This window comes from Chlorocebus sabaeus, chromosome 16 (genome assembly GCF_047675955.1).
Source record: "Chlorocebus sabaeus isolate Y175 chromosome 16, mChlSab1.0.hap1, whole genome shotgun sequence".
Lineage (NCBI taxonomy): Eukaryota > Metazoa > Chordata > Mammalia > Primates > Cercopithecidae > Chlorocebus > Chlorocebus sabaeus.
In genome coordinates, this window is record NC_132919.1 from 10,392,446 (window position 1) to 10,414,296 (window position 21,851).

Below are 21,851 nucleotides of genomic sequence, written 5' to 3' on the forward strand. Positions count from 1 at the left end.
AGAGAGTACTTTTCAACATTTTTTCATGTCATAGCCCACTGAGAAAAAAATGACAATATTAGTGTTACATGCTAGAGTAATGTGGAAGGGATTTATCTGTATCTGTAAAGGGCTTGGGGAGAATATTTTTAATTTTTTTACGTTCCTTTATGTAATATAAATATAATAACTATGATACGCATAGCATTAAGGAAAATATTAAATACTGAGTATGTCGGAAACTTACAAATAATATCTTCTTGAAAATCCTAAGGAAAAATGTGAGCTATATCCCACAAATAAAACTTGTTTGTATCTGACTTTATACTTGAAATATGACACAAATTTCCTAATCAAATTTTCAAAAATGATACAAACAGTATCTGCGTTCTTGATAATTACCATAGTGGGGATCTTTGTCCAAGAAAGAGGGATGAAAATGGAAAACCAAATAATTTACAACTGTTGAAGTATTTTAAAAATTTGCCAGCTCTTTTCCTTCATTGAAAAATATAATGTTGAATATTCTAGTATAATGAAAATAAGTTTTTAATCCATTTGAACTCTCTTTCATATCAAATATTTCAAAGGATAATGAAGCTCTAATCTTCAAAAACTTCATGGGTTAAAGGACTCGTCAGTTGCTAGATTGGTCAAAGGGCAGCCCAGTCGCAAATACACAGAAGTACCTGATCTATTCAAAGTCTAAGGTTTGGAGCTATTACCATGAGCTACCTCTTCCAGTACAACCTACTTAGTCTTCTGGCACCTTTACTCTGGCTGGTGCTCTCTGGGCAGCATGCCTTGTCCCAGGCATCCTGGAACACCAATCCTCCCAGCAATTCCAGGGGTCTCTTGACTGCAGAAGACAACATTCCATTCTCAGCTGGCTGCTGAAGTCCATCCAGCACATGGCAGACACCACCATTGTGCTTGCCTCCCGTGGGGATCATAGGTTATGCTGTCAAACTGGAATGCAGCCCAGTCAACACTCTGAGGAAACCTTGGTCAGTCTTCTCCCAGCTAGGAGCCACCTCCCAAGGCTGTGGTCCCCCCTGCCCATCCAGCCATTCTGAGACTGAAGAGATCAACATTTTATGGCACATCAGTTACCTTTTTGATGCCAAGCCACACTGGTTGGGAAGTTCTGTTTTAAGGTGAGCTGTGGAGCTGTTTTTTCAAACTAAACAGCCATTTTTAGTGCCCACAGCAATAGTTTAATATTCTCTTGTTCCATCTCTGCTGCCGATGGACATTTTCCTTATGATGTATTAAATATTTCTTATTTTATGTTATTTATGAAATGATCCTCACTTTTTTTTTGAAACAGAGTCTCACTCTGTCGCCCAGGCTGGAATGCAGTGGCATGATCCCGGCTCACTGCAACCTCCACCTCCTGGGTTCAAGCAAGTCTCCTGCCTCAGTCTCCCAAGTAGGTGGGACTACAGGCACATGCCACCATGCATGGCTAATTTTTTGTATTTTTAGTAGAGACAGGGTTTCACTGTGTTAGCCAGGATGGTCTCGATTTCCTGACCTTGTGATCCACCCACCTCAGCCTCCCAAAGTGCTGGGAATACTGGCGTGAGCTACCATGCCCAGCCCGATCTTCACTTTTAAGCCAACCCATGGTTCTGTATTCTGTTTCCTCAGTTGGTAAACTCCTTCAGCGAATACTGTCTTCTATAGGTAGCAGCTGTCTAATACATTGTTTTTGACTGTAAACAAGAAAATACAAAGCCTTGTTCCCAGTGGTTGAGAGACACACCTTAATTGTTCCCGTGCCACTCGGCTCATGATGTGTGACTGTTAAATGTTCTCTGAGAACGAGGGCTTAAGGAATATGTCATTCGGGATCATCTTTTCCACTATGTCCACTATGTAAACAGGTCAAAGACTTACATTCCCTTTGTGTCCTTTTCTTGATTTCATTGTATTTTTTTACCACTGTTGCAATAAGTCAGGGGCTTTCTACTTTGCATTGCTCACACCTGGGAATATCTGTCACATTTTGGTGTGGTGACAGCTTGGGAATGAGCTAATTTAAGAGTGCTGCTACTCTCTCTGAATCTCCTTGCATTGTCTATGCCATGCAAGGAGATTCAGAGAGAGTAGCAGTCACTGATCTGGTCTTCAGGAAGATTACAATCTAAGAAATCAAGAGAGCACGAATAGATGGCTCAAGTCACCTTCAGAACAAGTGATGGCGGCCTTTAAAAGATATAGTGTATAAATCCTTTGAGAAAAGGATCTATATTTTCTGCATCTACTCGATCCTCATCAACACTTAGGGTAATGCTGACATGTAGAAACTGCCCCGGAATTCTAGTTTGTAAATTCCCAGATGTTCCAGGTTTCTTTATCCTAATCATTCTTGTCCCCAACAACTGAAATTGGGACCTGGATTTAACTTTTGACTACATACCAGCTGGATATCCTTGGAAATTTACTAAACCTTCTCAAGACTCAGCCTCCTGCTCTATACAAGGGATAAGGAAGTGCAACCTCATAGGGGTTTGTGGGGAGTCAATAAGACACGAAAGTGCTTAGAAGGTGAAAACAGTGACTGGTACCCATCACTCATTCAACTGATATTAACAATTGTGATTACTATTGCCTCCCCCAGTTTGTTAGTTCTTATTCTGAAGTCTCTGCGGAAGTGAAACTAGTTTTCTTTCTGATCTCTATAACTAGACGTGCCCCCTTGATCATTTCAGTTACTCAGTAAACATTTGCACAGCACGACTATATGGCAGGCTCTCCTGTAAACTCCCCGCTGCCACCATGGAATGCCCTCCTCTCTTTCATATTATTGTTTGATTTTATCAAAATCCAGCTCCTATTCAGACATTTTTCTCAATTATTCCATCAGATAGAGAAAAGGCAGTTTGGCCCAGACAGAGAGACAAAGTCGTGTCAGCTATTACATTAAGAAAGGTGTGAAGATGCTGGGCGTGGTGGCCCATGCCTGTAATCCCAGCACTTTGGGAGGCTGAGACGGGTGGATCACCTGAGGTCAGGAGTTTGAGACCAGCCTGGCCAACATGGTGAAACCTCATCTCTACTAAAAACACAAAAATTAGCTGGGTGTGATCGCTGGCACCTGTAATCCCAGCTATTCGGAAGGCTGAGGTAGAAGAATCGCTTTTGAACCTGGGGTTGGGGGGGGGGGGGTGGAGGTTGCAGTGAGCTGAGATGGCACCATTGCACTGCAGCCTGGTGACAGAGCAAGACTCCGTCTCAAAAAAAAAGGAAGCTATGAAGAAATGAGGGCCCAGGCTAGGGAGTTGGTGGTGGAAATAGAAAACTGATCAAGAAATTTGTTAACAGGTGATCTTTGGAGAGGTGAACTGAATGTTAGGTAACTTGGTGGAGGGGAGACTGACATTTCATACCATACCATTTTTGTATTTTCAAAATTTTATGCTGGGTGCATGTATTATTGCTTTAAAAATTAACAGTGATGATTTGTCAAAACAGGATGCCCCCTAAATATTGGAAGAAAGGAACAGATGGGATTAAAAGAAGAATTAAAGAGATGGCAGATTAAGCTCTAGAAGAGTCGGGACTCAAGAGGAAAGTTTCCCAGTGACCACTTTTGTCTTTTTTCCATAGTCTAAACTCCAGGCCCATCAATCCACATTGTTAATGAGTGTTGGTGTTGTTTTCTAGGAATGCAATTGGTTTTCTGTTTCAAACTTCGTACCTTTAAACCAGTAACCCACATGTATAAAGCCCCATTGATAGAGAGCCATACTTCCAAATGTCTAGTCATAGAACTTTCTGAAAATTTGCTTTATAAAGAAAAAACTTGGCTAGTAAGAGGCCTGTAGGAGAGCTCATAATTTGAAGTTACTGAGAGACATAATTTAGAGCCATTTATAATTTGAATAAAAATATATGCATATATTCAAATTTAAGTATTTATTTAAATACATTTATATATAAATTACAAATATAATTTTTATCGTGCATTGCATTACTCCTTTTAGTTCCAGATTTAGCTTTCAAAGAATACATTATTTAGTCCTAATTTGAAATGAGTGGAAAAAGGAAAGTTTGTATGTTTGCACTTTGGGGTAGAACTGCACCAGATGTGGCTGGAGGGGATGCTATATCAAAATCCAAGAATTCAGAGACTTGCTGTATGTAAAGCATTCTATTAAGTGCTTAGGAGAAACGAAGATGGGCCTAGCTTTCAGCAGTTCCCCCAGCACAAAGCACGTAATCTGCATGTAAATAAGGGAGTGTGGTGATCCTTCATGGAAAAATTTGGGAGAAGCAAAACTAACTCCCTGAAGACTAAATTAACGTCTGTTTGTTTTTCTATCCACAAAGGTAAAATAGGTACATGGATATTCTAGAAATTTGGAAAAAGCACAGCAAAAGAGTGAAAGTTAAGAGAAATGATTTCTTACTAGTGAGTGTAGAAAAAAAATGCATTCATTTCTGCGCCTTTCAACATTCGCTTGCCATCTTTTATTAGGTTAATTTGATTAGGCAATTAAGAGGCATAATCAGTATGTATATGAACTCTATAGGCCTCATGCCGGTCAAATATTAGGCATCAATACATGTTGGTTGGATGACAAAGGAGTAAGCATTGTTCTGATAATGCCACTACTTAACCTGGCATTTTATAGCCTGTAAAATGAACCTCTTTCAACAGCTCTGAGGTGCGAATAGCACAGATAAATTCTCTTCATTTTCTTCTCTAAGAAACCATGATCTAGAGGGGTATTATACGGCTTACCTAATCAGGGCGGAACTCAAAGATTTCTTGCCCCATTCTCCATCGCTTTTAATGCCTAATATATTTAACCCTGAGTGCTGTTCACTCCAGAATTGCTCTAACGCCTTTAGGTTGACTGTTAGGATGTACATTCATAAACTGCTAGCCTTACTCAGGCTTCTTACAATATTGTGGGGAAGATAAAATGATAAATAAGCCAATAGTTATTCCAGAATGTGGAAAATGTTAAGTGTAAATCTCCAAAGGAGAGGGCATTCCCCACAAACCCTTTGCTATCCTGTTTGCTCAGTCTCTTCAAAATTAGCACACTGACTGTGAGAGTATATGCAGATTTCCTTAAGGAAGAAGTCGCATTTTGTTGAAGGATCAGGGAAGGCCTCATGGAAGTGTCGTCTGAGATAGTCCATGAAGGAATGGGTAGGATTTAACAGATGGAGATCCAGGAAGAAAGAAGTTCTAGGTGCAAGAACAGAAACCGGAAGAACTGAGGTGAGAGGAAGAAAAGTTGAAGTTGGTTTGAGGAGGACGGAGCAGTCTTGTCTGACTGGAGTCTAACATAAGTGTAAGGAAGAAGTCTAGGGAGACAGTTGAGGCCAGATGCATCAGAAGCTGTTGCCAGGCCTCACTCGTTAAGAAGAAATGTTCTGGCCCAGAACTCCAAATGAGGCTGACCAGAGCAGCTTCTTTTTATCTTTGTTCTCAGAACACAGACCCCTTCTTTCCTTATCTTTCACTCGGTTCTATACTCTTAGATTAGTTTTCCATCCCCCATATCCACACAGCCACTTTGACCTTCTCCTTTGGCCTCCTTCTGCTCGTGATCTCCCACCCTTGACCATACTTGATCCTATTAGTCAGGGCACTTAACCCCTCTCCTACTTCCGTGACCAACGTCCTTCCTCCTGCTAATGCCTGTAGAAGCTGGAAACAGTTATGGGTTGTTTTTCCTGCCCTGCCAAGCCCACTCAGCCTGTGACAACCACGAGCCTTGAATGCTTGGCACCAGGGTTTGACTTGAATAAAATATTTAACCCTCTTGGCTTGGGCACGGTGACTGACATCTGTAATCCCAGCACTCTGGGAGACCAAGGTGGGAGGACTGTTTGAGTCCAGGAGTTCAAGACCAGCCTGGGCAACATGAGACCCCCCGCCATCTCTACAAAAATTAAAAGTTAACCCCTAAATATGGGGCTATTAGCCAAACCAACACTTCTATGAATTTAGAACGCTGTATCATTGGGGACCAAAATTATCTCATACTTACTTTAAAATAAAATCTACCAACACTTTTTGAGAAATTTTAATTTTGCTTGACTATGATGCTTTTCAAAGTCAATTTTTAGGAATGGAAAAAGTATTCAATTAACCCAATTCTGTTTTCCTTCTCTCAGTTGCAAGAATAAAAACTGGATCAAAATAATTTTCATCTTGTCCTGCCAAGATTATGCTCCCACAAACAAACCAACAAACAAATGCAAACCCAAATCCCAAAAGAGAAAAGAAAAAAAGAAGTATGAATTAGGGTGGGAATGGAATTCTCATGGTTGAGGGAGGAAAGATTTCTGCTATTTCTGTGAGCTGGACATTTCAAAGAGACCCAAATGTGAATCAGCTTCCTCAAAACTGCTGCTTTTTCTTTGTGGTTTTGGTTTGTCCCAGGTCAAGCAACTGGTCCAGTGGACAGTAGTTGATGAAAACAAGGCTGTATTCCAAAGCCGAGGAGTATTTTTAGATCTTGAGGAAGAATTTTTTTTTTTTTTTTTTTTTGAAGGAAAGGATGGTAATGTCATCCAAAGTACTAGTCCTTTGCAGAAGCTGCTACTTGGCATGTCTCAAGAAGCACTTCAAAAGGAATGCGGCCAAAGGCCAAGCTTCAGGAAGCCAAAGGCTGGAGACCCAGTCGTTCTTCTGGTCTAGTTGAAAAACATGATGGCAGACGTTTTCATGGATTTTCTCACCCTTTGTCCCTTTTATAAACTTTCATGAACACAGGCGTTTGCTTTGTTGTGATTGCCCTGTGGAAGACTCTAGCTTAATGTTCTAAATTATTTCTTCTTTGAGTGATAAGAACAAAAATGATCATTGGAAACCCCCAAGATATATCGTATCCTTGTAGGAAAATATTACCTGGCCAATCTCGAAGTCTTCAAAGTAAAAATTATGGAAAGAATGGATGAAACAAAGATCAGATGCTGGCGTGTGTACATGTGGGTGCGCTGTGTGTTTATGTGTGCCCAGCACTCATGCATGTGCTTAACTCGAAGTGCCCTTTGCAATTAGGAGAAAGGCAGGAATGGGGGAGCTACTTATTGTTCTTGGATGATTCAGAATCATCAGAGGGTAGCTGGGTGTTTAGATAGATAAGTGCTCCCTGCTAAGATCTTACTAAAGCAAACGATTCTAACTTGACATTCAGGAAAATCAATAATGTAAGTGAAATAAAGAAACTGAATTCTGGAAATTATCTTCAGTTGAATCTCGTGATGTTGACTGAGCTACTCAGGTCTCGTGGGCAAAAACTTAGGAATAGAAAGTTTTTATCAGCTGACTGAAGTGCCATTGCATGGTACATGACTGTATTATAGTTTTAAAGTATATATTAAAGTGTTGATGCCTATAAATAATATTTTTAAATATCTACAACTACTGGGTGGGCACGCCTGTAATCCCAGCACTTTGGGAAGCTGAGGCGGGTGGATCACTTGAGGTCAGGAGTTCAAGATCAGCCTGGTCAACATGGTAAAATCCTGTCTTTACTAAAAATACAAAAATTAGCCAGGCATGGTGGTGGGCACCTGTAATCTCAGCTACTTGGGAGGCTGAGGCAGGAGAATCGCTTAAACCCAGGAGGCAGAGGCTGCAGGGAGCCAAGATCATGCCACTATACTCCAGTCTAGGCAACAGAGCAAGGCTCTGTCAAAAAAACAAAACAAAATATTTACAACTACTGAAATATGACATGAATATCTATCTTGGTGACTATAATTTATCTTGGTGACTCTGATGGTTAATTTAATGCATAAAATTGACTGGGCCAAGGAGACATAGGTGTAGATATAAGTATAGATACAGACACACACACACACACATACATTCAGTTGTTCTGTTTCTCTGGAGAACCGTGACTGATAAAGTGACGAAGTCACAAGCACTACCGCTAGTACTTGGGTTTGTTTCCTATACCATGTTAGAAGGAAATGAACTGCAGGTTGTTTCTTAATAACTTCCTATTTTCCCAGTCCAAAGGCTGCTCACTTTTCAAGAACCAGCAGATTTATCCACCCATTACAATCCCCACTGAGACTCCACATTTCTGAAGCCTTTGTGTCCATATAGTAATAACACCCAGCAAGCTGCTTCCATTGTTCATAACATTTCAACTTTGTGTTTCATCTCTCCTTTCTCAATGCAGGTTTCTTGGAAGCAGGCGCTGGACTTCTGCTTATTTTGAAATTCCCTGCCTCAACCGCAACCAGCATACTGATGGGAATCTGGTGTTCCAGTGGTTCTCAACCCTGAACACACATCAGAATCACCTGCAGATGCTTGGATTCTATTTCCCAAGCCAGCGGTTCACAAAGTGTGATCCCCGGACCAGCAGCATCAGTATCACCTGAGAACTTCTTAGAAATGCAACTTATCAAGCCCTGCCTACAACCAACACAATCAGAAACTCTGGAGCGTAGGGCCCAGCAGTCTATGATTTTGGAATGCATAAAATTTGAGAATCACTGCCCTAAGGACTCTGATCCAGAAGAAATGGAGCGGAATTCAGAAAACTTTACAGAAAAAGTACCATCATCTGGTAAACTCCATGAGATCAAAGGTAGGGTCCAATTTTCCTCACTATTATACCTCAGGGGCCTGTCTTAGTGCCTGACACATGGTCTGGACTAGAAACTATTTGTTGAATAAAAGAAAGAAATGCAATCTGTGAGGCCCATGTATTGCGCAACTATATTTTTCAGCGTCTGTTGACTTTTATAGAAATTAGATACGAGTCCTTTGGAAGATAAATATTCCCTTTGAAGGTGCCATTTATTGTAAGACATCAATTATTTAACAAACGATGCACCTGTGGCTCATCTAGTAGCTCCAACTAGTGATTTGGCTTATGAGAGAATTTTGAAAAACATGCCAAAAGGTCAGCGTTTAGAAACCTAAATGCCTTCACCAAAGTAAAGGAAACTTTGCTTTTTTTTTTTTTTTTTTTGAGATAGAGTTTCACTCTTGTTGGCCAGGCTGGAGTGCAGTGGCGTGATCTCAGCTCACTGCAACCTCCACCTCCTGGGTTTAAGCGATTCTCCTGCCTCAGCCTCCGGAGTAGCTGGGATTACAGGCGCCTGCACCACACCCGGCTAATTTTTTGTATTATTACTAGAGACAGGGTTTCACCATGTTGACCAGCCTGGTCTCAAACTTCTGACCTCAGATGATCCACCCGCCTTGGCCTCCCAAAGTGCTGGGATTACAGACGCGAGCCACCCCGCCCGGCCCATGTTTTTTCAGGAGCACTTGCCATGTTGAGCTCTTTGGGGTTTTCTGATCTTCTTGACTACAGTGAGGACAATATGAGCTCTTGTACTCTACAGAATAAAGGAGGAAAATCCTTCTGCATTTCACCTTCAAAACATAGGTAGAATAAACTAAAGCTACAGCAGACTCCGATTTCCAAAAGACCATTATATATATTCAAATAGCAAGTTGTCAGAGAGTGTCCTTTGCTCTTTAAATAGCGTGTCATTGATGCATTGATTCTACTACGTGCAAATTGTGGTGTAAGACAAAACAGGGAATGCTGAAAGGTGTTCCTTCTCTCAAAGAGCTCACAACAAAGAAGAGAAATGAGAGCAGGGAAGACAAATAACTACAATCCCTCTTTATCCTCCTTAGTGCTCGACAGAACCTTTTCCAATGTTTTTCTTTCTTTATCTGTTTGCTTATTTGTGAGTTTGTTGTCTTCCCTCCTCACTAGAGCATAAGTCAAGGAAATCTCATTTACCACTGTATCTGACCGGCACTGAGGATATTTCCTGGTGCTGGTGGACACAATAAATATTTCTTAAATGGAATGCTGGAGAAGGAAACACAAAGTTAAACACATGAATTACTACTTTAAAAATATTAGATCCTGGCTGGGCGTGGTGGCTCATGCCTGTAATCCCAGCACTTTGGGAGGCTGAGGCAGGCGGATCACAAGGTCAGAAGTTCAAGACCAGCCTGACCAATATGGTGAAACCCCGTCTCTACTAAAAATACAAAAATTAGCCGGACCTGGTGGCAGGCGTCTGTAGTCCCAGCTACTCCAGAGGCTGAAGCAGGAGAATCACTTGAATCCGGGAGGTGAAGATTGCAGTGAGCCAAGATCATGCCACTGCACTCCAGCCTGGGTGACACAGCAAGACTACGTCTCAAAAAAAAAAATTAGATCCCACTCTGAGGCATTTATTTTCATGTTCTCTGATGAAGAACCATGCTCTGGATTCACATGGATCTGCGGGGTTCAAGTCTTCGTTCTGAAACTTGCTGCTGTGTGGTCTTAACCGTGTTGCTTAACTTTTGACAGCTTCTGCTGCCCCCTCCATTGTGATACTTACTCTGTATTGCCTCACCTGAAGTTTAATTTCTAAGTCTATTCTTTAAGATAAGCTAAAAAATGTCCCATAATATTGAAAAATGTATTTTACTAATTCCAAGGACTGCTCGCTTTTAACCTTGAAATTACAAATATTTTTATGAAAAACTGTACGTGTTACCTTAAATTTATTTTCCTACTGTTATTTTTGTAGAAAGCTGTGTTAGCTCCCTCAAAGTGGTAAACTATCTTTTTCATAAGAGGATAATTTTACCCAACAACCTTGTAATAATTAACTCATCATGACTTCCAAATATAGCTCCAATTTACCCAAGCAATATTAGAGAACTTTTAAAATTAGGAGCACAGCTAAAGGAATTTCCTCCCTGGGTTTACAAGTAAAATTAAAGTGACCGAGAATAACTTTAAAACACAAGGCAAGACTTATTTACCTTAAGAGTATTATTGTTTAGTCTGTCGAAGTACTTTTAAATTCCATTCTTATTATCATAGGCATCAATAATTCTAACAAAAAGTATTTATGGGCATGTATAAATATATATGTTGTATTTATATAATCACTAAATTAGTATTTTTAGAACCATGTTTTTCAAACTTTTTCTTCCCATTGCTGAGATGAGATGGTCTTTTCTGTGAGTTTTTCTAAATACGCTGCAAGGTTCTTTCTCATGTGTTCTGGGAGATGTATCTTCTGGTGGTGAGATGCCTAGCCACCACCTAGGACAGCCATGAGACCTGGTGAGAGAATTGCTAAGTCATGAAACTCCCCAAGCTTCTAGTGCCCTATATGTAAGGTCAGAATTGTAACACCTGTCCTGCTTTACAGATCAAATAAAAAATTGTGTATAAGGGTGCTGTGATTTGACTGTGTCCTCCAAAGTTCGTGTGTTGGAAACCTAATTCCCAATGCAACGGTATTGAGAAGTGAGACATTTAAGAGGTGATTAGGACATGAGGACCTTGCCTTCATGAATGGATTAACGCTGTTATTGCAAGAGTGGGTTCCTAATAAAAGGATGAGATAAGTTGGGCGTCTTTTTCCCTTCCTCTCTGCTGATCTCCTCCACTTCTGTCTTCCACAATGGAATGACAAGCAAGAAGATCTTCAGTAGATGCCGGCGCTTCCATATTGAACTTTGCAGCCTCTAGAACTGTGAGAAATAAATTTCTCTTATTCATAAATTATCCAGTCTGGGATATACTGTTATAACATGAAACAGAGAAAGACAAAGGGTTTTGTAAGTGGAAAAACTATATATACCTATGCATGTGTGTATATATAACAGCATATATATATACACACATATATATACATATATACACACATATATATTCAATATACACACACACACACACATATATATAGTAGCACTCTGTCATCATAGTACTAAACAGGTCTGTGGGAATTTGTTATAGCAGCCATAGAAAGCTAATACTCCTTTATATCCCTATAGTGCCCATGTATTCAACAGACATGCTTATTTCTTATAGTTGTATGGTTGTTTAGGCCCTGAATCAAACTTATTAGCTGGTTGTATTCAGTTGGTGAAAATTCATCAAATTGTCATCTTATGATATGTTTACTTGTTTGCCTTTTATATCATACTCAATAAACAGTTTTTCTTTAAAAACAATGCTACCTTCATATAAAGGTAGCGGAGAACTGGCAATCACTGCGGATGTGTTTTACTAGCAGTCTATCTGGTTAAAGTTCTACAGTGGTTGCTGCTTGAAACCAAGAAAGGGTAAGTTCAGGGACCCACATCTTATAACCTCAAAGTTCATTTTTATATGCCTGGGCGCAGTGAACAATAAAATCCTTTTAGCAATAATTAAACAGATAGAGCGTACTTACACAAACCTAGGAGGTACAGCCTACTACATGTCTAGGCTATATGGTCTAGCCTATTGCTCCTAGGCTCCTAGGCTGTATACTGGAGGCACTTATAACACAATGGGAAGTATTTATTATGTAAACATATCTAAACATAGAAACAGTGCAGTAAAAAATATGACATAAAAGATTAAAAAATGGTAGACCAACATAAGATACATGAATGGAGCTTGCAGGACCAGAAGTTGCCCCGGTGAGTCAGTGAATGAGTAGTGAGTGAACGTGAAGGCCTAGGACGTTACTGTATATTATTGCAGACTTTCTAAACACAGTACACTTAGGCTACATAAAATTTATAAAAATGTATTTTTCTCCAGTTATAAATTAACCTTAGCTCACCATAACGTTTTTACTTTATAATTTTTTGACTACTTGGTAATAACACAGCTTAAAACAAAAAGCACATTGTACAGCTTTGAAAAAATATTTTCTTTCTTTAAGCTTTTTCCTATTTTTAAAATTAGTTTCTTTTGACTATTAAAACTTTTTTGTTAAATACTGAGACATAAACAGACACATTAGCCTAGGTCTACACAGGATCATTAATATCACTGTCTTCCATCTCCACATCTTGTCCCACTAGAAGGTCTACAATGTCACTAGGCAATAGAAATTTTTCAGCGCCATTATAGTCTTTTTTTTTTTTTTTCCTGAGACAGAGTCTGGCTCTGTTGCCCAGGCTGGAGTGCAGTGGTGCAATCTTAGCTCACTGCAACCTCCACCTCCCAGGTTCAAGCGATTCTCCTGCCTCAGCCTCCTGAGTAGCTGGGATTGCAGGCATGCACAACCATGCCTGGCTAATTTGTGTGTGTGTGTGTGTGTGTGTGTGTGTGTGTGTAGAGATGGGGTTTCACCATGTTGGTCAGGCTGGTCTTAAACTCCTGACTTCACGATCCACCTGCCTCAGCCTCCCGAAATGCTGGGATTACAGGCATGAGCCACCGTGCCCAGCCAGCGCCATTATAATCTTATGGGACCACCTTTGTATATGTGGTCCATTGTTGACTGAAACGATATGTGGTACATGACTGTATACATATGTGTATTATATAATATACACATATATATAAGTTATTGCTGCTGATATTCTTTAATGGCTTGCTTTTATAAATCCCACAGGAAATGGTTATCAAAGCATTTCAGTGGACCTAGTCATTAGTCATTCACTCTCTAAGCCTCAGCTAGTAAGACTGAATATGATTGGTCTTCATATTTGAAAGCACAAGATATTCTTTTCACAGTTTGACACTGTCTTGCGTTTTGCTTTTCTTTTTTATAGAAAGTATTGGAAAAGGCAAATTGGTAAACACTTACTGACTCTGAATCTTAGCCATAAGAATCCTCTTATTCCTTGACAACTACTTCTTAACTGGGGAAGTGAAGCCTTGGATGGCAGAGGGACAGGTCTGAGCAAAATGCCCTGCTGTCCAAGAGGGATCTGGCGGCGACCTAGAACAAATGTCCCATCTCTTGTGACAGCCTCTCACAGACTCCACTGAGCCTTTCTCCAGTCGGACATGGCCCTTTATTCAGACCGCTTTCTGGTGTTGATTATGTGGTGGGGAAGTTACTTAGGGTTTTTTGCAATAAACAATACATTGCTATATGCAGTGATAACGTTGTAAAAATTAAGTATATAAACATATAGAGTTAAAAAGTGAATGTCCTCCTTTCCCTCTCTCCCCTTCGTCCCACTCTTAGCAGTTTGGAACGTGGCCTTTCAGATCAATTTCTATGCAGTTTTATTATGCTCATGCAAAACAATTTAATAAAGAGATCATTCTGAACATTTTGTTCAACATCTCAAAAATCTTTTCACATCAGAACATATATTGATATATCTGTTCTGTAATATAAACATGTTATTTAACTTCCGATAAGCATTCCTTTCTTTCTCTTCTTTTTCTCTCTCGTTTTGCTATTACAAATAATGCTCCAATAAACACTCTGTTCTAAACTCATACACACACATATGCATATATACACTCATACACATATGTATCTGGAGGATACTTTTATAATCTTGTTTTATACAATTGGTTGTTTAATGCAGGTAAAATTTCTTTTTATGTGTAACGTGATGTAAAAATTTAACTTTACTTTAAAAAACAGATATCTAGGTCAGGTGAGATGACTTACCCTGGTAATCTCAGCACTTTGGGAGGCCAAGGCGGGCAGATCACCTGAGGTCAGGAGTTTGAGACCAGCCTGGCCAACATGGTGAAACTCCGTCTCTACCAAAAATACAAAAATTAGCCAGGTGTGGTGGCAGGCACCTGTAATCCCAGCTACTTGGGAGGCTGAGACAGAAGAATCCCTTGAACCTGGGAGGTGGAGGTTTCAGTGGGCCGAGATCGTTCTGGGATTACAGGAGTGAGCCACCGTGCCCAGCTGAGACTGTTCTTTCACTCAGCAAAATGCCCTGAGAGTCGTCCAAGTTCTTGACTGTAGCAGCAGTTCCTTTTTTTTTTTTTTTTTGGTAAGTAGTATTCCACTGTATGGAGGTCCTACAGTTTATTCATTCTCTCCTGCTGAAGGACACTTAGGTTTTTGCAGCTTTGGATCGTTATGAATAGAGCTGTCTTAAACATTCATGTACAGGTTTTTGTATGAACGCAAGCTCATTTTTCTTGAGTAAATTCCAAGAAGTGGGATTGCTGGGTTAAATGATAAGCATAGGTGTAACTTTGTAAGAAATGCAAAACATTTTTAGAGTAGCTATACCATTTTGCATTCCCCCAGTGGTGTATAAGAGTGCCAGCTCCTCGATATCCTTAACAGCACTCAATATGGTCAGTATATTTTTATTTTAATCATTCTGAGTAGTGTATAGTCGTCTCACTTTGGTTTTAATATGTATTTCTCTAAATGCTAATAACGTTAAACATGTTTTCATTTGGTAAAGTGTCTGTTCAAATCCTTTGCCCATTCTTAAAAGGGGTTATTTGTCTTTTTACTTTTGAACTTTGAGAGTCCTTTATATCTTCTGGATACAAATCCTTTGTTAGCAGGGGCATCTTCATGGGGGTGTGACCTGTTCTGCCGCACAGGGCTCCACACTCGAAGGGACACAGAGCTTTGTTCAGTGTTCTACAGTTGCAGTCTTGACATTCTTAATAATTTTTCAACAAGGGGTCCCACATGTTCATTTTGTACTGAGCCCCATAAATTAGGTAGCTGGTCCTGTTTGTTGGATACGCAATTTGCAAATACACGTTCACAGTGCTAGCTTGTCTTTCCATACCCTTAGTAGTGCTTTTCCCAGAACAAAGTTTTCAACTTTGATCAGGTCCAGTTTATCAAATTTTTCTTTGTTGGGGATTGCACTTTTGGTGTCATGTCCAGGAACTCTTTGATCATGAAAATTTTCACTTCTGTTTTCTTGTAAATTTGTTATCGCTTTGTTTCACATTAAGACACATCATCCATTTGGAGTTAATTTTTGTATAGTTTATGAGATTTAGGTTTTACATTGAAACTTTGATTGGCAAGAGATTTAAGTTATAGATTAATTTAGGAAGAACTGACATTTTTACAATGTAGCATCTTTACGTCTAGAAACATGATAATACTTTTTTCATTTATTCAAGTCTTTTGTGTCCTATAAAGTTTTATGGTTTTATTCCTATATTTCTTGCACTTTTTTCCTGGTTTATTCCTAGGTATTTTGTACCATTTTTTTGCTATTTGAGTGAGATTTTTTTTCCATTATATTTACTAATTCATTATAGTAGATGGACTGAAGTTGAAAAGAAATAATTGAAGATGAATTGAGGTTGAAAAGAAAACTGTTGTTTTGGGTGTTGATTTTGTAAAGAACTACTTACTAAAAACTGTCTTAGTAGCTGTTTGCTTGTAGGCAGGTTCCAGAAGAGACCATGCTTTCTTCCTCACTTCCTGCCTTTCCCTTACATAAACTAGGGGATGGAGTGGAGTGGCAGTCAGTTATGAGAGTTCTGCTGAAACGACACCTCTGGACAGCCTTAGGGTAGGAAATGGGCACCATTTGCTGCTAGGTACTTGGTGCCATTGTTCTTAGCTGTGGGTTTTAAGAGCTAATTGCATCAGAAAAAAAATAAGACAAAGATAAACACATTTTATCAGTTGATATTCATTCAGCTAATAAAAAAATAAGAAAAAAAAAGAAAAAAAATAAGACAAAGATAAACACATTTTATCAGTTGATATTCATTCAGCTGCAAGTAACAAACTAGTTTAGTGACATTTGCTTTTAAAAATGTGTTTTATGGCCGGGCTTGGTGACTCACGCCTGTAATCCCAGCACTTTGGGAGGCCGAGGCGGGCGGATCACAAGGTCAGGAGGTCGAGACCACGGTGAAACCCCGTCTCTACTAAAAGTACAAAACATTAGTCGGGCGTGGTGGCGGGCGCCTGTAGTCCCAGCTACTCAGGAGGCTGAGGCAGGAGAATGGCGTGAACCCGGGAGGCGAAGCTTGCAGTGAGCCAAGATTGCGCCACTGCACTCCAGCCTGGGCAACAGAGCGAGACTCAGTCTCAAAAAAAAAAAGTATGTTTGTTTTTTTTCACATAACAACAAATCTTGGGGTAGACCATTGCTGATGTCAACTCAGTGGTTCAGTAATGCCACTGGGAACTCAAATTCTTCTTTTCTTTCAGACTATTTTTTTTCCAAGTGAACTTTTTCTTTTGGAATAACTTTAGATCCATAGGACAGTTGCAGAGACAGTACAGGCCTCTCACATACCCTTCACCCAGTTTTTTCTCATGTTAACATCTTATATAACTTTGGTACATGTGTCAAAAGTGGAAATTAATATTACTGTTAACTAAAGTACAGACTTCATTGGGATTTCATCCGTTTTTCCTCTCTTATCCTTGTCCTGTTGCAAAATCTAATCCAGGGTACCATTCACTCTAATGTCTCCATAGGTATTTCTTGGCTGTGACGGTTTCTTGATCTTCCCTTGTTTTTCATCGTCTTGACACTTTTGAGGACTCCTGCTCAGGTATTTTGTAGAATGTCCCTCAGTTTGAGCTTGTCTGGTGATTTCTCATAACTAGACTGGAAATGTGGGTTGGCAGGCAATACCACTGGGGCTCCCTACTCATTGCCAGAGGTCCTGATATCCGAAGGACTTACCACTAGTGATGTTAACCTTGTGATACTCAGCCGGTAATGTTAAACGTGATCACTGATCTTTTAGTCTTTTTATTATGGAGAATTTGAAACATGCACAAAAGTAGAGAAAACAGTATAGTTAACCCCTATGTATCTATATCCAGCTTCAACAATTATTGATCTTATTTCAGCTATACTTCCATCTACTTTCCCACTAGCCCCCATTGGGCTATTTTGCAGGAAGCTGTAAACATTACATTTAATCTATAAATACTTCAGTATGGATCACGAAAAGATAAAGACTCCTAGAAAAGTAGGCACAATGGGCCGGGCGCGGTAGCTCACACCTGTAACCCCAGCACTTTGGGAGGCCGAGGCGGGCAGATCACAAGGTCAGGAGATTGAGACCATCCTGGCTGACACGGTGAAACCCCGTCTCTACTAAAAATACAAAAAATTAGCCTGGCGTGGTGGCGGGCGCCTGTAGTCCCAGCTACTTGGGAGGCTGAGGCAGGAGAATGGCATGAACCCAGGATGCGGAGCTTGCAGTGAGCCGAGATCACGCCACTGCACTCCAGCCTGGGTGACAGAGCGAGACTCCGTCTCAAAAAAAAAAAAAAAAAAGAAAAGTAAAGTAGGCACAATGTCATTAGCACTCATAAAATCCTTGACTATATTTTCAAGGCTATTTGTATTTTCCCACTCTGCCCTTTTTGGCATGTGGCTCTTTATCCTTGCTAACAGTTGCCAGAGAGTTTCTCTGTCTTCAGCCATCACATCTAAGTTCAAAGCGAAACACTGGGAGGCAGGATAGCAAAAAGCAAAAGGTTTCCCAGATCCTTTTGCCCCTTACCCTCACAACCCAACTTCCAGCTTTATCTCACTGCTCAGAATTGTATCACGTGGCTACCACAAGTACCAAGAGAAGCTGGAAAAGCTCGCATTTGGCTTTCCAACCTCCATAATTGAAGATGACATGGGATGATGAGGTTGGGAATAGATGCCAAGTGAGCCAACATGAGTATCGTTCACACTAACTTGGGGAAAAGAGGAACTTCACTGGACACATTTCTCCATTCTGTGAAACCACTCCTTAGGGAAGAGAGTGGGATTGGTGGAAGAACTGCTGAATGGCCATGCTATAGCAGCACTCGTGTTCTCCTATGTAGATATGCTGAGTTCTTTGTCAGATACATGTTTGGCAAGGAGCCATCACTTAAATGAAGAAAAGCCAATAAGGTTGAAGCAAACTGTGAGACTGAAGTCAAACTGACATTTACTGAATAACTACCACATACCAGGTCCTTCATACCCAGGCTTTCCCCTGATTTTCACTCTGCTGGGCATCATTTTCTTGATTTTTTTCACCACGTTGCTAAAGCCTAGAGAGGTTCAATAACATGTTCAGTGCTGCCCAGTTTGAAGGGGCAGAGCTAGGATTCAAAGAGGTCTGTGTGAATCCTTCCCCTTAAAAGAAGCACGCTTATATTGGGTGTCCTCCATTTTCCCTTTTATTTTAATTATATAGAAGGGACATCTTTTTTTTTTTTTCAATGCTTAGCCTCTAGAATCTTAATCTGTCCTTGAATTAGGGCTAGCTACTTATTCCTGATTAATTTCTAATAAGGAACGAATTAGTCCTTTAATATGCCCCTGAATTAGAATATAGGGAACTCTGGTGTGGGAGATTAAAATCTGACGCCCCAAAGTACGCTTCTTTTGGCATATTTCAAGATGGCAATTTAGAGGGGCTGCAGACACAGGAATAGCTCTGAAAAGCTATCCTTTTGTGGGGGAGATTTACATCTGTAGAGGAAATCTACATTAGTGAAGTAAACAGCGGATGCAGAGGCTTTCTCTGAGTTCTCCCTCTCCGGATCTGGGAAAGATTAACTCAGAGGAAAAGGAGACGGAACTCTGACATTTTAAAGATCTGACAGAGAAACTTCTACATAGTCTACCATCTATTCTTTCTGAGGACTGTCAACCGAGTGGCTTCATTTACATAAGACAACTACTTTTGTTTACAGTGTATTTCCTCCCTCACCATCCTGTGACCTATTGTCACCTCCTTCTGGGAGCCCCAAGCCCCCGTCCCTTTCTGTACAGTATAAAACCTTCAGTCATCTGGCCCTCCCTTGAGTCTCATATTTTGCGTGGCTTCTATGTACACGTGCTTATAGTAAATTTGTATGCCTTTTCTCCCGTTTATCTATTGCAATTTTGTTTTGTAGATTTAAATTACCAAACCTTCAAGGTGTGGGGGACAGAGAAGGAAAATTCCCTTCACCCCTACAGTGGATTCATAAAAATGGCAATAATCCAGGATAGGAGAACCAAAAAACTTTTTTTAAAGGTAGGAAGAGGATTCCAAAGCAAGCTGAGAAGAGAGTTTGTGTACAGCCAGGACAAAAATTGGAAGCCAGCGAATCCCCAAAAGCTGAAAGTCAAGAGAGAGCAGGGCTATAAAATCAGGAAGGAGAAATATACACTCAGAGGTGAAAAGACCATGGAGTTCTTGAGAAGCTCCCCTAAGACAGGAAGCATTTCTATTTTTCCTGGTATAGACCTACAATAGCCATCCCCGAATGCAACCAGTCCCAGATCTAGAAACCCAAGGGTTCTCTGAATTCAAGAACTTGCTATACCTGGCAGCTTCCATCAACATGAATGAATTTTAAAATCTTTTCTAGCCCTGGCTACTTACTCTGTACTTAGTTAGGACACTTTGGTTGTGATGGAAACTCAGATCCATGTGATGCAGACAAACAAACAAAATGTATTCTGGCTTCAATCGTGGGATGAAAATGACACCTCCAGGAACTGCTCTTTTTCTCCATTACTTGACTGTGCTTTTCTCTGTATTGTCTTCATACCTGCAACAGGCTCACTGTCTGTGGTGGGAAATCTAGTCCATGGCAGCTCTAGGTTTTCACTGTCCTGATAGAGAGTCTAAGGAAAAGAGAAGGACTTTTCCCAGGAGTTCCGGTACCAATTCTGGAAGGGCTCTGGTTGGCCTGGTTAATGTCACATTTTCATCACTAAGTAGGATTCCCAGATAAAATAGAGAATACCCAGTTATACGTGAATTTCAGAAAAGCAACTTCTTTTTTTTACTATAAGTATGCCTTATGCAATATTTGAGACAAGCTTATACTAAAAAAATTGTATTTATCCAAAATTAAAATGTAACTGAACATCCTGTATTTTTATTTGCTGAACTTGGCAATCCTATGCCAATCACTTATGGCCAAAAGGATGACGGACTCCTGAATCCTGGAGACTGAGTCAGTCTCAGAATAATGGGGACTAGGAATGGGGGAAGGGTAGTTGCCTAAAGAAATTCTGAGCAGATAAATAAAGCTTGTGCCTACTATACTTCCTGTTTCTGCCTGTACTCCCAATTTTGTGTAGACTTTTCCAGGACCTCTATCTCATGTTACAAACTGAGATAATCACCTTCACTTCCAAATGCGCGCGTTTTTGACAAACTGTCAATTACAGACAACAGATGTCTCTATTCCTCTCACCTCTAATTATTGAATTTACAAGTTTGGTGCTCTTTCATTTCTTGATTTTCCTTTGGTCCATTAATCCACAACTTGAAAACCCAGACTTGTGTCTCACCAAGTAAATTCCTACATTCCAGAAGCTGCAAGATTCGACTCAGTGACAGCGTAGTGCTGGCTCAGAGGTGACTTGGGGCAGTACCCGAGCAAGCAGTATGAACCTGCGAATTCAGGGGCGGCACATTTGTTGATTTGAAGAGATCATTCCAGTTTTTATAATAATTTCAAATACTTATTATTTTATGAAATAATGTACTGTCATCATAGCAAAGTGTGGACCTTAGCTGGAGGAGAAGGGGATAAGTTCAAGACATTTTCCTACTTGTAAACACTACTATTTGTTTGTTCTGTATCACATTGCTATGTTCTCACTTGTATGCCTCAACTGTAAGTATGCATATCTGCTTTATTAGTCGGATTCTCCAAGGAGTCAAACGCATGCGTGCACACACACACACACACACACACACACACACACAGAAAGCGAGAGATTTATTTGAAGGAATTGGCTCACACTGTTGTGAGGCTGGCAATTTGAAATCAACAGAGCAGGGTTAGCAGGCTGAAGAGCCAGAAAAGAGTTGATGTTATAGCCTTAAGTCCTTTGGTGACTTCAGTCTTTTCAGACCTTCAACTGATTGAATGAGGCCCTCCCGCATTATAGAGAGTAATCTGCTTTACTTGAAGTCTGGTCATTTAAATGTTAATCACATCTTTACAAAACCTCTTTGGCCAGGCATGGGGGCTGCTGCCTATAATTCCAGCAGTTTGGGAGGCCAAGGTGGGAGGACAGCTTGAGCCTAGGAGTTAGAGACCAGCCTGGGCAACATAGTGAGACCCTGTCTCTACAAAATAAAAAATTTTAGCCCCTGGCATGGTGCACCTGCCTGTGGTCCCAGTTACTTGGGAGGCTGAGGCAGGAGGATCACTTGAGCCTAAGAAGTTGAGGTTGCAGTGAA